This window comes from Lissotriton helveticus, chromosome 3_1 (genome assembly GCF_964261635.1).
Source record: "Lissotriton helveticus chromosome 3_1, aLisHel1.1, whole genome shotgun sequence".
In the NCBI taxonomy this organism is placed as follows: domain Eukaryota; kingdom Metazoa; phylum Chordata; class Amphibia; order Caudata; family Salamandridae; genus Lissotriton; species Lissotriton helveticus.
This window is the reverse complement of record NC_136061.1, coordinates 168,466,569-168,480,121: the sequence shown is the minus strand read 5'-3', so window position 1 is coordinate 168,480,121 and position 13,553 is coordinate 168,466,569. Positions and strand designations below refer to the sequence as shown.

The 13,553-nt window shown below is 45.8% G+C and overlaps 1 protein-coding gene across 7 annotated transcripts in view; it reads right to left on the bottom strand.

The window, feature by feature from the left end:
- TSPOAP1 (TSPO associated protein 1) overlaps nt 1-13,553 on the bottom strand; it is a 3,238,928-nt gene that overhangs the window by 1,932,971 nt on the left and 1,292,404 nt on the right. The gene's annotated exons all lie outside the window — the stretch shown is intronic.

Sequence of the window (13,553 nt, the reverse complement as noted above, 5' to 3'; positions counted from 1 at the left end):
CCTTGGGCCTACCATATGGGTTTCTGATAAGAAGAAAAGGGAAAGTTTAGGGACTGGCAAGTGGGTGCATGTGTGGCCAGTCAACATGGCAGTACCAGACTGCACACAGGCTCTGCAATGGCAGATCTGAGACTCATTTTACAAGGCTGTTTCTGTGGGTTGCACAACCAGTGCTGCAAGCCCACTAGCAGCATTTAATGTATAAGCCCTGGGCACACATGATGCACTGTACTAGGGTCTGACAAGTAAATCACATAACCCAATCATGGAGTCACTAATCAATACATCAATTTAAAATAGATGGCATATGCACTTTAGCAATGATCAGCAGTGGTAAAGTGCCCAGAGTCATAAAACAACAGGTCAGAAAAAATACAGGAGGAAGGAAAAAAGTTTGGGTATGACCCTGCAAAAAGGGCCAAGTCCAACAGTGACCAAAGTCAGGACTTGAACCAGGAGACTCAGAGGAGCTGGGAACACAAGGAAAAACTTGAGGTAAGTACCAGGAACCCTACGGAGTATGTGTGCAGAGTGGAAACACAGCTGTATGTCAAAAAGAAGGCAACAGGAAAGCTGTGGTTGCAGTTTTTAAAAGAGAAGGACCCTTCCTAGTGGACTGTGAAGAAACCCTGTGGCAGGCAGAAGGTTGTAGGGTCACCCCTCCCATGGATAAACCAGGAACCAAAATACCTACACCAGGTAAACCAGGTGCATAGGTGCGAAGTGACGTCGGAAACCATCATAGACCCCAATAGAGAACGTCAGATAAGTTGCCACTGGAGAAGACTGTGAAGGGGTCCGGTGGAACCCAAGGGTGGATTCTAGAAGTGAAGAGCCTGTAAGCAGAAGGGACAGAGTTTATGCCACTTGAAGGTGACCAGGAGGCACATAAGATCAATAGCCACCGGTGTCGGACGTTTCAAAAGTAATGACTGTGACCTTATTGCTGTGAGGAGCAGGTGACACTGAGGAAGACCAGGAGTCGTGCACTAGCTGTTCCACATTGGAAATGAAGAACCAGGGGGTCGGTGTCCGGCAGGAGAACCAACCAGCCTTGGCAGCTGCAACTGACATGGAGAACGAAGAAGGAGCAACGTTGGGACCAGCGAGGTACAAGGGACTCACCACAACCAAGAGTCAGAGCAGGGCCCAAGCAAGCAGGAGAGCCAACTGAAGCAGTAGAAGAACCTTAGGAGGACCCAAAAGCACATGAGTCGGAAGAGGACCTTGTGCAGCTCACCAGAGAGTATGGCCCACGGTGCAGAGGATGTGGTGAGGACACTGTACTTTTTAGGAGATGCTGGAGGCTGGAGCTTCATGTAGCCCGAAGATCGCTGGAGTGCAGAGCCAACAAGCCTGGGCAATGGAAAGTCGATGTGGTGCACAGGGATTTGGTCACAGCGGTTCCGACCCCTGTGCAACTCGTTGAGTTGCTGTTGCCAAGGCTTGTTGGCTCTGCACTCTAGATTTCTTTAGGTACAAGAAGCTCCAGCTCAAGCACTTCATCCCTTGAAGACCAGCATGCTCAGTCAATCCCCTGCACCGTGGGCCTCCATCTTTGTTGAGCTGCTCGAGATCCTCTTGAGACTCCTGTGCCTTTGGCCTGTAGGTCCTCCTGAGGGTCTTATCTTGCTTCAGTGGGCTCCACTGCTTCTTCAGTGCCTGCTCGGGCTTTGCTGAATTTGGTGAATCCCTTGGACCTTGCAGGTCCCAACGTTTGATGCTTTTCGTCTTCCACTCCTGTTGTGGCTAAGGCTTGTTCGTGCTCCCACCAGACACAGACCACCTTGACAACGACATCCGACATGGGACAGCTCATGCATGGCTCCTGATCTACCTCAGCGTTGCCTGGACCTAACAGCTACAGCGACAAGGTTACCGTAGCATCTCCAGAACCTCTCCACATTGGTTGGCAATGCGATTCAGTGCCTACTGGTCACCTCGGAGTGGCATAGACTCTGTACCCTCTGCTTGCAGGTTCTTCATTTCAAGAATCCACCCTTGGATTCTACCAGACTCCTTCACAAGCTTCTCTAGAGGCATCTTCTTCAAAGTCTCCCATTGCTCTTTAAGACAGGTTCTGATGTCACTTTACCCTTATGCACCTCGCTTCCCTGGTGCAGGTAACATGGTTCCTGGGGCGTCCACAGATGGGGTGGCTCTCCAACTTTCTGTCTTCCAAAGGGTTTCTTTGTGGTCCTCTGAGAAGGGTCGTTCTTTACAACTGCAACCGCGACTTTTCCATTGGGCACGTGGCTCAGTTTCCACTCTGCACACAGCGTCTATGGGGTTTCTGTGTACTTACCTTGGATGCTTCATTGAGTCCCCAGCTCATCTGGGTTTTCTGATCCAAGTCTTGTTCTCCTTTGCAGTTTGCATTTCACTTTCTTAATATATGGCTTGTTCTCCTGGAGACCAGTGTATATGTGTGCTACTTACATGATTCTTCTGCAATGTGTTGATATCTCTGGGTAGGAGATAAACCAATGTGCTAGTGATAGTGTGTGTAATAAATAAGACCTATTCTTTACAAACACTGTTTGGTTTATTTTCATCTAATCTAAACTAGAGATTAAAGTTGGCAAAATGAGCTGCTTTACACTACTTCAAGATCAGCAAGAAGGCTGCTCTCCACACCTACCACTTTGAGAGCTTTCAAAGGTTATCAAAGACCACTAAAATCACGACAAGGGTTGTCTGGTTTAGTGCAAGGTGCATCACTTAATTAAGTGTTCACCATGTACTACACTAAGTCAGCCTCCTACAGCAGGCTTCCATTGTTCTTAAAGGAACAGCGTCACATATTACTATGTGTAATGTCTTACACTGATGCACTATTTCCTGCCCTTATTTTTCACTATGTATGCTTTTTTAAGTCCCTTGCCACCTGGGATGACTTAAAGAATACAGTTGACCGCAACGGGGTTGCTGCGCTACTCCTCTTGGACCTCTCAGCTGCCTTTGACACGGTTGACCATGACACTCTGAAACAAAGACTTTATGAAGCCGGCATAGAGGGAACTGCTCTAGACTGGATCGCGTCCTACCTTCGAAAAAGAACTAATGTCATCCACACCCCACCTTTCTCGTCCAAACCGTACTCCACAAAAGCAGGGGTCCCTCAAGGTTCTATCATCTCGCCCATGCTTTTCAACATCTACATGAAGTCTTTACCAGTACTGATCCATACATTTCACCTCACGTGCTACAACTATGCAGATGACACGCAAATACTCCTTCAACTGGAATACCCCAAAGACATTGGAAAATCACCAATTTTCAGCTGTCTCAGAGCAGTGGATCAGTGGATGACTTGAAGCCATCTCAAATTGAATGCTTCAAAAACTGAAATACTCACGTGTGGCGAATGGAAAAATTACAACCCGCTTGCAGCATGGCCTATTGAACTGGGATCACTGCCTAAAGTATCGAAGGAAGTAAGAAACCTCGGAATGACCATGGACTACAAGCTGTTGATGAATGTCCAAGTGGATAAACTAGCAAGATCAGGCTTTGCTACTATAAAAACGCTGCGACAAATTTTCCCTCATTTGGGATTTCCACACAAGGTCCAAGCTACCATCTCTCTTGTTCTAGCCAAACTCGATTACACCAACAGCCTCTACCACGGATCACCTTTAACGACCATGAAAAGACTACAACGGATTCAGAACTCGGCTACCAGACTACTCTTGCATATCAAACCATGAGACCACATCTCCCCTGCCTTGAAAGCCCTGCATTGGTTTCCGGTTGCCAGAAGATCCACGTTCAAGCTGCTTTGTATTACCCACAAAGCAATACATGGAATAGGACCACTCTTCATCAGGAATAAAATCACCAAACACATTCAACAAAGGAACCTCCGCTCTAAAGGAGCATCTCGCCTCAAAATCCCACCATACAAGAAAAAAAACATGGGTGGCACATCCTTCTCTGTTCAAGCAGCCAAACTATGGAACTCTTTACCCCCCAACATAAGATCCACCAACAACCACCTTATCTTCAGAAAACTATTCAAGATATGGCTCTTCCCCCACATAAGCACCATACGGAAACAGAAATTTACAGCATATCCCTCTGTATATAAGCATTTCTTTTCACTATAGATATGTACCTATCTTTGTGTATTACTTTATAAAACATGTAAAATAATTATGTTGTTAAGAGAAAATAATAACAATAATAATAATAATATTCATCAATAAATAAAAATCATCTTTGGTCTACATGTACATACTTCCATTGTGCATCTATGTACCTTCCATGTACTTGGATCTGTGTGTCTGTAACTTTTCTCCTGAAAGAGCATATGCAATGCACTACCCTATTTCTCATCCTGTGCTTCAATCAATATATTTAATCTAAATATACTTACTTCCTTTATGTATCTATATACTTTCAATGTACTTATGGATCTATATATTTATCACTTTCTTCTAATTTAGCATTTCCAATGCACTAGCCTATTTCTCAGCCTATACTTCGCTCAATATATCGTCTAGCCCAACCTTCGGACTCATCTCAAACTTCTTTTTACTACTCCTTCTAATGCACTACCCTATCTCTCATCCTATACATCTATCAATATATCCTCTACATCCTTCTCATTTATCCCAAACCCCATACCACTACTATGATTTCCAAAATAACCCTTTCTAGACTCTCTCATGCTCTACCCCTCCTTGCATCATCTGACACCTCTTTTTACTACACTGATCCCCTAAAACAAACCTTTCTAAACTCTCCCCTCTGACTCCTTTTTACTCATCCAAAAGCCTCTTCCTACTGCTAAGACCTAAAAAAAAAAAAGAAAAATCCTTCACTCTTTTATCCCTCCACTATCCTTTTTCAATCAAAATTAACAGACTAACATGTTCACTTCTCAAATTCCATATTCCATATTCAACTATACTAATATACTGCCCAAATAACTGAATAACATATCTACTACTCAAATTACTTCATAATTACACTATACTAATTTTCAACACTAATCCTTTATGGGTTCCGGAGTGGCGTGCTACCCGCCAGAAAAGCGCTTCAACACCCATCAGTGGTAACAAGTGCTATATGAATGCAAATCTTTCTTCCCCTTTTATCCATCCGCTATCCTTCTCACTCCAAGTAACAGACTAATATCCACCACTGAAATTACCTCATATTTCACCATATTAATTCACCACTAATCCTTTATAGGCTTCCTGAATAGCATGCGTCAACAAGCGAGCGATAAATAAATACAAACCTTTGTCCTCCTCTATCCTTCTGCTATCATTCCAAATCCAAATAAATGACTAACCTATCCATCACTTAAAATGTACTTGCATGTTTCACTATACTAATTCAACACTAATCCTCTATGGGTCCCGGAGTAGCGCGCTACCCGCCGAAAAAGCGATTTGACGCCTCGCCAGGGGTAGTAAGCGCTATATAAATGCAATTACAATACAATTACAATACAATGTGCGGAAATAGTCTAATCCAGAACTTTCCTGGGTGAAGTCATTGCTGGCTAATAATTGCACAGAGCAGGCTGTATCCAGTGCAGAAGCATTGTCCTACATTTTGTGTGTGCCTTTCAGGCTGACGGACCCCAGGGCTGAAATTGGCAGCTTGGAACAGGAGCGATGAGAAATATGGAACCAAGGCTTCTTATAATCACAAACAGAGAAACTGAACCTGCAATAGATGTTTTTGAAGAAAGTTCCCCACACACCCGGGTGTGGGTCCATTTCTTACCATTTACTAATATGGAACGCTGACAAGTAGAATAATTTTCAATGTGTGTAGTGATGTGTTAAGGTATGGTAACATGATTAAATACCATTTCAATTTGAAAATGATGCTGCAACACATGCAAGCACAGCAATGGAAATGTATTCAGCACACTGTCTCAACACTTATAAAGTACTGGAAGAAATATCCGCACTCACAGAGTTGAACTGTTTGGATTCTACCAGTGTAGGAGGCTGGCTCAGTATAGAGAGTCTGCCTATGGTGAGGCACTGTGAACTGAGACCTTATTGATAGTGTTTAGGTCCCTGAAAACCAGAGCTCACAAGGGGTAGCTTAAGGCTTATTCAGGAGGGTGTAAGCAAGTGTATGTACCACGATAGTCAGTCAGTGATCTTTTCACACAAGAAAGATCCACACCAGCTGAGTATACCATACTTTGTATTTATTAGCACACACTAGAGACTACCTTGGTGTATCTCCTATCCGGAGACATCAACTACACACAAGAAATACTTCAGCGATAGGTAAGTAGCAAAGAGAAGACATAGGGCCCAATCAGGGGGCTAATCCATATCCTAAAATAGTGGAATGTGAGAGAAGTACCAAAACGAGACTCGCACCCAAGGATGAAGGAGTTGTTACACCAGGTCAAACGTCCATAGGATAACATAGAGCAAGTCACAGTTGGATTTTTACAGTTCTAGGATCCTACCCAAAGGACCCCTATGGAACCACCTGGATCAAGGAAGATTGGACAGCCACCCCACCCGTGGATGCTCCAGAATCCACAATACCTACACAAGGGAGCCCAGGTGCATAGGGATGAAGTGATGTTGAACCGTCCGCAGACACAAATGGAGGTTCATAGAAGATCAGCAGCTACAGAGTCTGGTTGACCAGGCCGGTGGAACCAGGATGTGGAATCCAGATGAGAAGAACCTGAAAGCAGAGGGGAAAAAATCCAAACCACCCGGAGGTGACCAGGAGGCACAAGAGCACATTACTACCCCTTGTAGCAGGTTCTTGCTGCAACACATTGAGGTTGTAGCAGCAACTGTGGAGCCCAGGCGACGATGCATGAGCACAGTTGCTCTCCACAAGCTTGCCCATGCCAGTTGACGAGTGCAGGAAGGTCAGTGGCCCGCAGGACCACCAACAAACCTTGGTAAACGCAGACAACGCTTTGGAGAACGATGTGTTGCATACCAGCAAGGTCTGTGGGACTAACCCAGCAAGGGAAAGTCAGGACTGGCCTCCAGCATGCAGGAGAGCCAGCAGGAATCAATGAAGCTACCTTGAGGACCCTCTGGCACAAGGCACTGGGAGTCGCAGGGAAGCCTCAATAGCACACAGAAGATGAAGGCCCACAGTGCAGAAGATGCAGGCAGGACGTCGTTCTTGGAGCCAACAAACCTTGGCAATGGCAAACAGAAGCGGTGCACAGGGAGGAGGTTCATGTTGGCTGATGAGGGATTACAAACGCCCAAGTTGCAGGGAAGACTGGTCAGGCCTGGATCCGGATCAGTGCCGGCGCACCAGGATTTGAAACGACTTTAAAAAAGATCGACAAAAGTCGAAAAAGGAAGGTTAGTCAAAAAGTGACTAAGGGTACCGCTCTCTCCAGATCTGCACTGGCTACGTGCAGGGGTGGCGTCTAAGTAGATACCGCAAAGTAATTGAGTCGATCAAAATGCCGATGACGAATGCAGAGTCGACCGACGCAATCTACCGACGGGGCAGGGGTACTGCTGAGAAAAAATTCTCCGGATCCAGTCTGACGTCTGGGGATAATTCTAAGGTAAGGAATCTATAACTAATAGTCTCTTTCAGATTGTGCCCTTCAATGCAGTCTGGTGGCACTTGAAAGCACCCCCATCCTACCTAATTCTGAAGGAGAGGTGGTCACATCTCTCCTCCGCAGGAAATCCTTTGTTCAGCTTCCCCTGATGAGTTAAGCTCATCAGAAGGAGGGCAGAACACTGTGTACGTTCGGCAGCAGCGCTGTTACACTACATAGATAGGTATTGTGAGGTCCTCTGAGGAGCCCCCCAGTACATGGTACCATGCAACTAACACTTGAATCGGTGTAGTTGCATGATTCCAAAATGTTTAATACCAAACATGACCAGGTCCGGGGCAGCCATTATGTAGTTGTACATCTCGATTTGCCAGTGTCCACTACATACGTGATAACGGCTGTCCTGCAGTCACAAAGCACAGAGAAGACATAGAGTTCATACAGGGGTACCCACACACTTAAAACCATGCACCTTGCTCTTGGACTGAAGGACATACCTTAGGTGACTCATAGGTTTAAAGTGCAGTGACTGGGATATAAGTGAAACCTTATATCCAAAGTGAAATGTGTAAGCACCATTTCACGCAGACTGGCAGCTCTGCAGACACAGTTTGCATAGGCTCCCATGGGTGGCACAATATATGCAAAAGCCCATGGGAGACCCCTGGTGTACCAATGCATTAGCACTTCCGTAGCGTATACTAGGGACTTGCAATGGTTTCCCAGTATGCTAATTGTGGGGTGTACAAAGTACTTATCATGACATTTAGAGACAAGAGCACTGCAACTGGGCTCCTGGTTAACAGGATCCCAATGAACTACAGTCAAAACACAATGACAGCAGGCAAAAATTAGGGGGTATCTATGCCAGAAGGCTACTACCTTCCAACAACCAGCCACACTATACTGTGGAAGAAGAGGATGGTGCTAAACATTAAAACGTCTGTTGCAGCTCAAGCAGTTGCAACTGTACAGGTGGAGGATTAGGGTGGAAAGTTTTCTTCTGCACTAAATGACAGCTGTTCTGATGACTTTACTGTCACTGGGATAGAAGAGTGTGTGTGTGTTGCGAATGTTAGTAGTCAACAGAGTCTGCAAAACTGTAACGATTGCTAATGTATTCTGAGTTTCTGTCCACTGCAGTATAAATATAATTTGTAGTACACAGTTAGAAGTATGAGAGCAGTTGGAAGTGTGTAGCTGGGAGTATGTGTGTACTGTTTAGTCAGGCCTGTATGTGGAGTCAGAAGTGTGTGTTCTGGAGTGTGCCGGGTATGTATAATTAGTAGCGTGTGTTAACTTCTGAGAGGTGCTATGTGAATTGGGAATAGGTCCACAAATGTGTGTGAGTGTAGTCAGCAACGTGCAGTTGACCTTATGTGTGCAATATGGAGTGTCTAGTGATTCGGGAGCATGCCCACAGGAGTATGTATGTGTGCAGTTGGTGGTGTGTAGTCAGGAGTGTATCTGTCTGTGTATACCATCAATGGTGTTCACAAACTTAAAAGGGGTGCCAAATATGTTGGGAGTTTGCCTACAGCTGAATATGTCTAGTCAGGAGCACATTCGTAGACAGGTTTCTGTGTTTTTGTGTGCAGGGCAGGGTGTGTTTAATAGGGACTGGGGAGTGTGTGTTCTAGAGTGTGTGTGTGGTTGGGAGTGTGTACGCAGGAGTATGTATGCATGAGCGTGTTGCAACTGTAAAGGGATGGCAAACTAATCAAGAGTGTTTCATTGCAAGTGTGTAAAGTAGGGGTGTCTTTTCTGAAGTATGTCTGTGATTGAGCAGTTAATTACGGGTGTGTCAAAAGGAGTATGTGTAGTCCAGTATGTGTGTAGCAGAACTGCATAGTTTCTAGGGTGTGTGAGTATATGTCTGTGTATATTTAGGAGTGTGTAATTGTGATTGTGTATGGGAATCTGTTTAACAGGGACTGCATGTACATTCTGGAATGTGTAGTTGGCAATGTGTTCGATTATGTGTGTGTGTGTAGTCTAGAGTTTTTGTGATCTTTTATGGGGATGCAATTTCACACTGTTGACAAACTGATACCGTTACTTGCTGTACCGAGCAGGCACAACCATTTCCACAAGTTTGGTCCGCTGTTCCCAAACATTTGGAAATGTGACAGTTTTGCTCGCACAGAGAAAACTCACATTTTGCCAAATATCTTCAAAACAGCTGATAGGAATATCAGGAAAAAAGAGAACTGGCACACAATAACTAAAAGGCTGCTGTGGCATAAACATTTGGTGATCACCCACTAAGCAGTTTTGTTTGTGTTATTTATAGAAAATGGTCAAAAGGGACTGCAATGTATTAAAGATCCAAAATTCTGGCAGCAAGGTGCCAACCTTAACTAGAAAGGAGCCACAAAGACGCTGCAATATTTTACACCGTTTATAATAGTGAAGATGCAGCTATAGTTAGGACTCGCTTTCCAATGAAGAGGCATTTTTTATTAATGAGGGTGTATGTGTGTTTGTGTCCAAATATATATTCAAGGCACAACATGTAAAATGCTATTTAATATCTTGTGTATGGTAGAGGCCATGATTCATCAGTAGATCTCAGTTTCCTATTGTTCCCTCAACAGCATAAATAGCTTACTGTAAAAAGCAGGCTCTGTATATACAATACCAAAGTAAGGTATAGTGTGCACAGAGCCCAGTGGATCCCCAGAGGCTTTGCAGAGGTTAAGGCGGATAATACCTATTTTGTGGTAGTTGGTTAAGCAGGCAGGCTCATTAGGAGGCTGCGTTATTCATTTGTTGTACAAAAAATTGTTACACACACTCTAAGATTGAATGTGAGACCAATTGTACAAATCTTACTTTGTTACTTTTACTATAGAACTAAGAGAACTCAGGTGCAGGTATGTACCAGTTTAAATTAGCAATACTTTTCAGGTATAGTGTAAATGTGTTTGCAGAAGGCAATCAGAATACTTTACAGTAATACTGGAAATACTTTGTGGTGTCAATCAATATAGCTGTAACTTAGCAATTCAAAAAGATCGACACATAATGCAATGTAAAGAAATGCAACACAATCCTATGGGAGGAAAACAGTCATATGCATTTATAGGTGAGCACTCTACTTACACATCCATTCTTCAGGAGTTTGGACCAACACTGGGTAAGAGTCAGATCAAGGTAGGTACTGCATCACCAGCAGTACGGGGTGGCCAAGTGCAGAGGTCACTGGGCCCAATGTTAGTCTACAGAGACTGGCGGCACCCATGAGAGGAGCTGGTTGCAGGTAAGTACCGGCGGTTTCAGGGCCCAGGCTCTGGGGGTTAAAGCAAGCATAGGGGGGCACAAGGCAGCACCAACCAAACACCACCAGTGGCATAGGGGCGGCCGTGTGCAGGGTGCAAATCGGTGTTGGGCGCCCAATGTAAGTAAAGTGGAATCTCGTTCGCACAAAAAGGCTGCAGGCTCGGACCAGGAGGCAGGACTAAAGTGACCAACAGCTGGGTAGGATAAGTAGAGGTGGCGGTTGATTCCGGGGCACCGTGGGCAGGGCTCCCCAAAGTTGGAGGGAGGAGGATGCAGGGGTGCCTTTAGGCCTCGGATTTTTTTTAATGGAGCCAGTTGCGGTCAGCCTTCGTGATGAGGCTGCGGGTGTCTTCATGGAGTCCAGGATAGGTCAGCCATTGATGGTGTAGATGTCAGAAGCGCTGGGGAGACTTAACTGGACAGATCAGCAACTCCAACTCAGCCCGTGGGTGTGAGGCGCAGAGTGGGACAGGAGCTGCTGTATCAGCTGGATCCAGATTCCTTGCAGATAGATTCTTCTGGACAGGGCCGCTGTTCACAGGAGATCTGGAGTCAGATGTACAACACTTTTTTGCGGCTGCAAACGGGAGTTCCTCCTGTTTGCGACTGCAAAAAAGGGTAATGGCATGTACAAATACTATTTTGCACGTCACTGACTCGCAAAATAGCATTTGCGACTCCCGATATTAGGAAGGGGCTTCCTTCCTAATAGCGAGTCGCCATGCCATGAACTACCGCATTTGCAGCCACAAAACACTTGCAGTTTTGCACCTACTTCAAGTAGGTGTTAAACCACTTGCAAACGGGAAGGAGTCCCCAGGGGATTCCTTTCCCTTTGTGAGTATGTGAGAAAATATTTTTTTTGGGGTTTAAATTTCTTTTATTGGTTTTATCCACAAAAGAACAAAAATCGAACCAACATGCTCCACCATCATCGGGTAGCAACCCGGTACATTATCGTTGTGTACTTCAGGCAGAAAGAACAACAAACAGGAATACAAAACCCCTCTCCCCGACCCCTCTCCTCCTCAAAAAAAAAAAAAAAAAAAGGTGAACTTGTGTCTATAGGGGTAATGCGGCCCAATACGTATGCCCCAAAGATGTCTAAGTGTTCGGCATTACAGGCGTGGGCACCGACGGAGGGTCCGTCAGTCGCAATAAACTAAGATATTTGGGACGAGTACGTTCTGTGAATTCCAAAGTCAACAGCACTAAAAGGGGAGCCTAAAGGTCATGGAAGGAGGCCCCGGGCTCTGTCAAGGAGAGAGAGATCTTTTCCATCCCTAGATTGGACCACAGCCATTTGGACCACAGCCTATGTAACCAGCTGGATGTACGTCATGACAACGCGGGCTTTTACACCGCGCTGCCATTACGACGCATCCATTACAACGCAAGTCGTTACAACGACTTGCGCTGGATTTTGGAATAGTATGATTTACTATTCCAACTCCAGCCTACGCAACAGTAGGGAAGGTGTTGGAATAGTAAATCTACTATTCCTTAGTATCTAGCGCCATCCAGCGGAAGACGTTGTAACAACTTGCGTTGTGCAGCGTCGTAATGGCAGCACGGTGTAAAGCCCGCGTTGTCATGGCTGTCTCCCAACCAGCCTAGTCGGGTGGGCACGGTTGTGGAGCCCCAGTGTGTAAGAACTGCCGCTTCCAGAGTTAGGGCCATTTGCTTGCCTCTCCGAGACTGAAGCGGAAAGGTGAGAGCGTTAGGAAGGCCAAGGAGGACATAAGCCAGAAATCTCGGGATCTGTGTTTCGAAGTGGGAGTCAATCTCATCCAAAATTTGTGGCCAGTACGCCCCAACAAAGGGCAGTCCCACACCAAGTGGGTAAGAGTACCGGGAGCGCCGCAGCCCCTCCAGCACAACGGGATACGCGAGGGATTGCCCATATGGAGCCGGAAAGGAGTTAAATACCAATAGGTGGCCAATTTAGTGGGTGTTTCAATAGAGGCGACATTGCGGGCCGTATGCTGGGCTCGGTAATAAATGTCCCTCCATTCCTTCAGTGAACGTTCCCTTCCCAGTTCACTCTCTCACCACAACTGCCCAGCGGATTTCTCATTGTCAAGGAGGGTCCTCAGGAATTTATACAAGTCTGATGTCAAATGTGCGTCAGTATGTCTCGTGATTAAACACTTCTCGAACGGCGTAAGCAGCCTCTCTGCACCCTCCCACACCTTGTCCCGCAACATCCAATACCTAATTTGCAGATAGTGGTATCGCTCCGTTTAAGGAAGCCCAAACTCAGTACGGAACTCCACAAGTGGGTGTAGGCCAGAAAGGTCAAAGAAGTGTTATGGAGCGGGTAGACTCTGTCGTCCGGTGATGAAATTCCCCATAGTCAAGGTCAAGGTGTAACATCTGGGTTCTTGACAATGGGGGGACGGGAAAGTCGTAAGTCCTCTAGCGGCCGCCGTCCTATCCCAGGCAACGATGACGGGCCGGGTCAACTCCAATAAATATAAACAGCGTTGTCTACTATGACGAGGGAGAAAGGAGACACCCCACAATGTACGGGCCGCAAGAGCCCTGTCCATAAATAACCAATGTTTCTAGGACTCGGAGCTGGGCCGCCCGCCAGTACGCCAATAAATCTGGTATCCCCAACCCACCCTTCACCAGATGTCTGTATGTGAGATCGCGACGCATTCGAGCCCTGTGATCTCGCCAGATAAAGCGTTCTATGTCCCTCTGCATTGCCCGTAGGAACCCGGTGGGG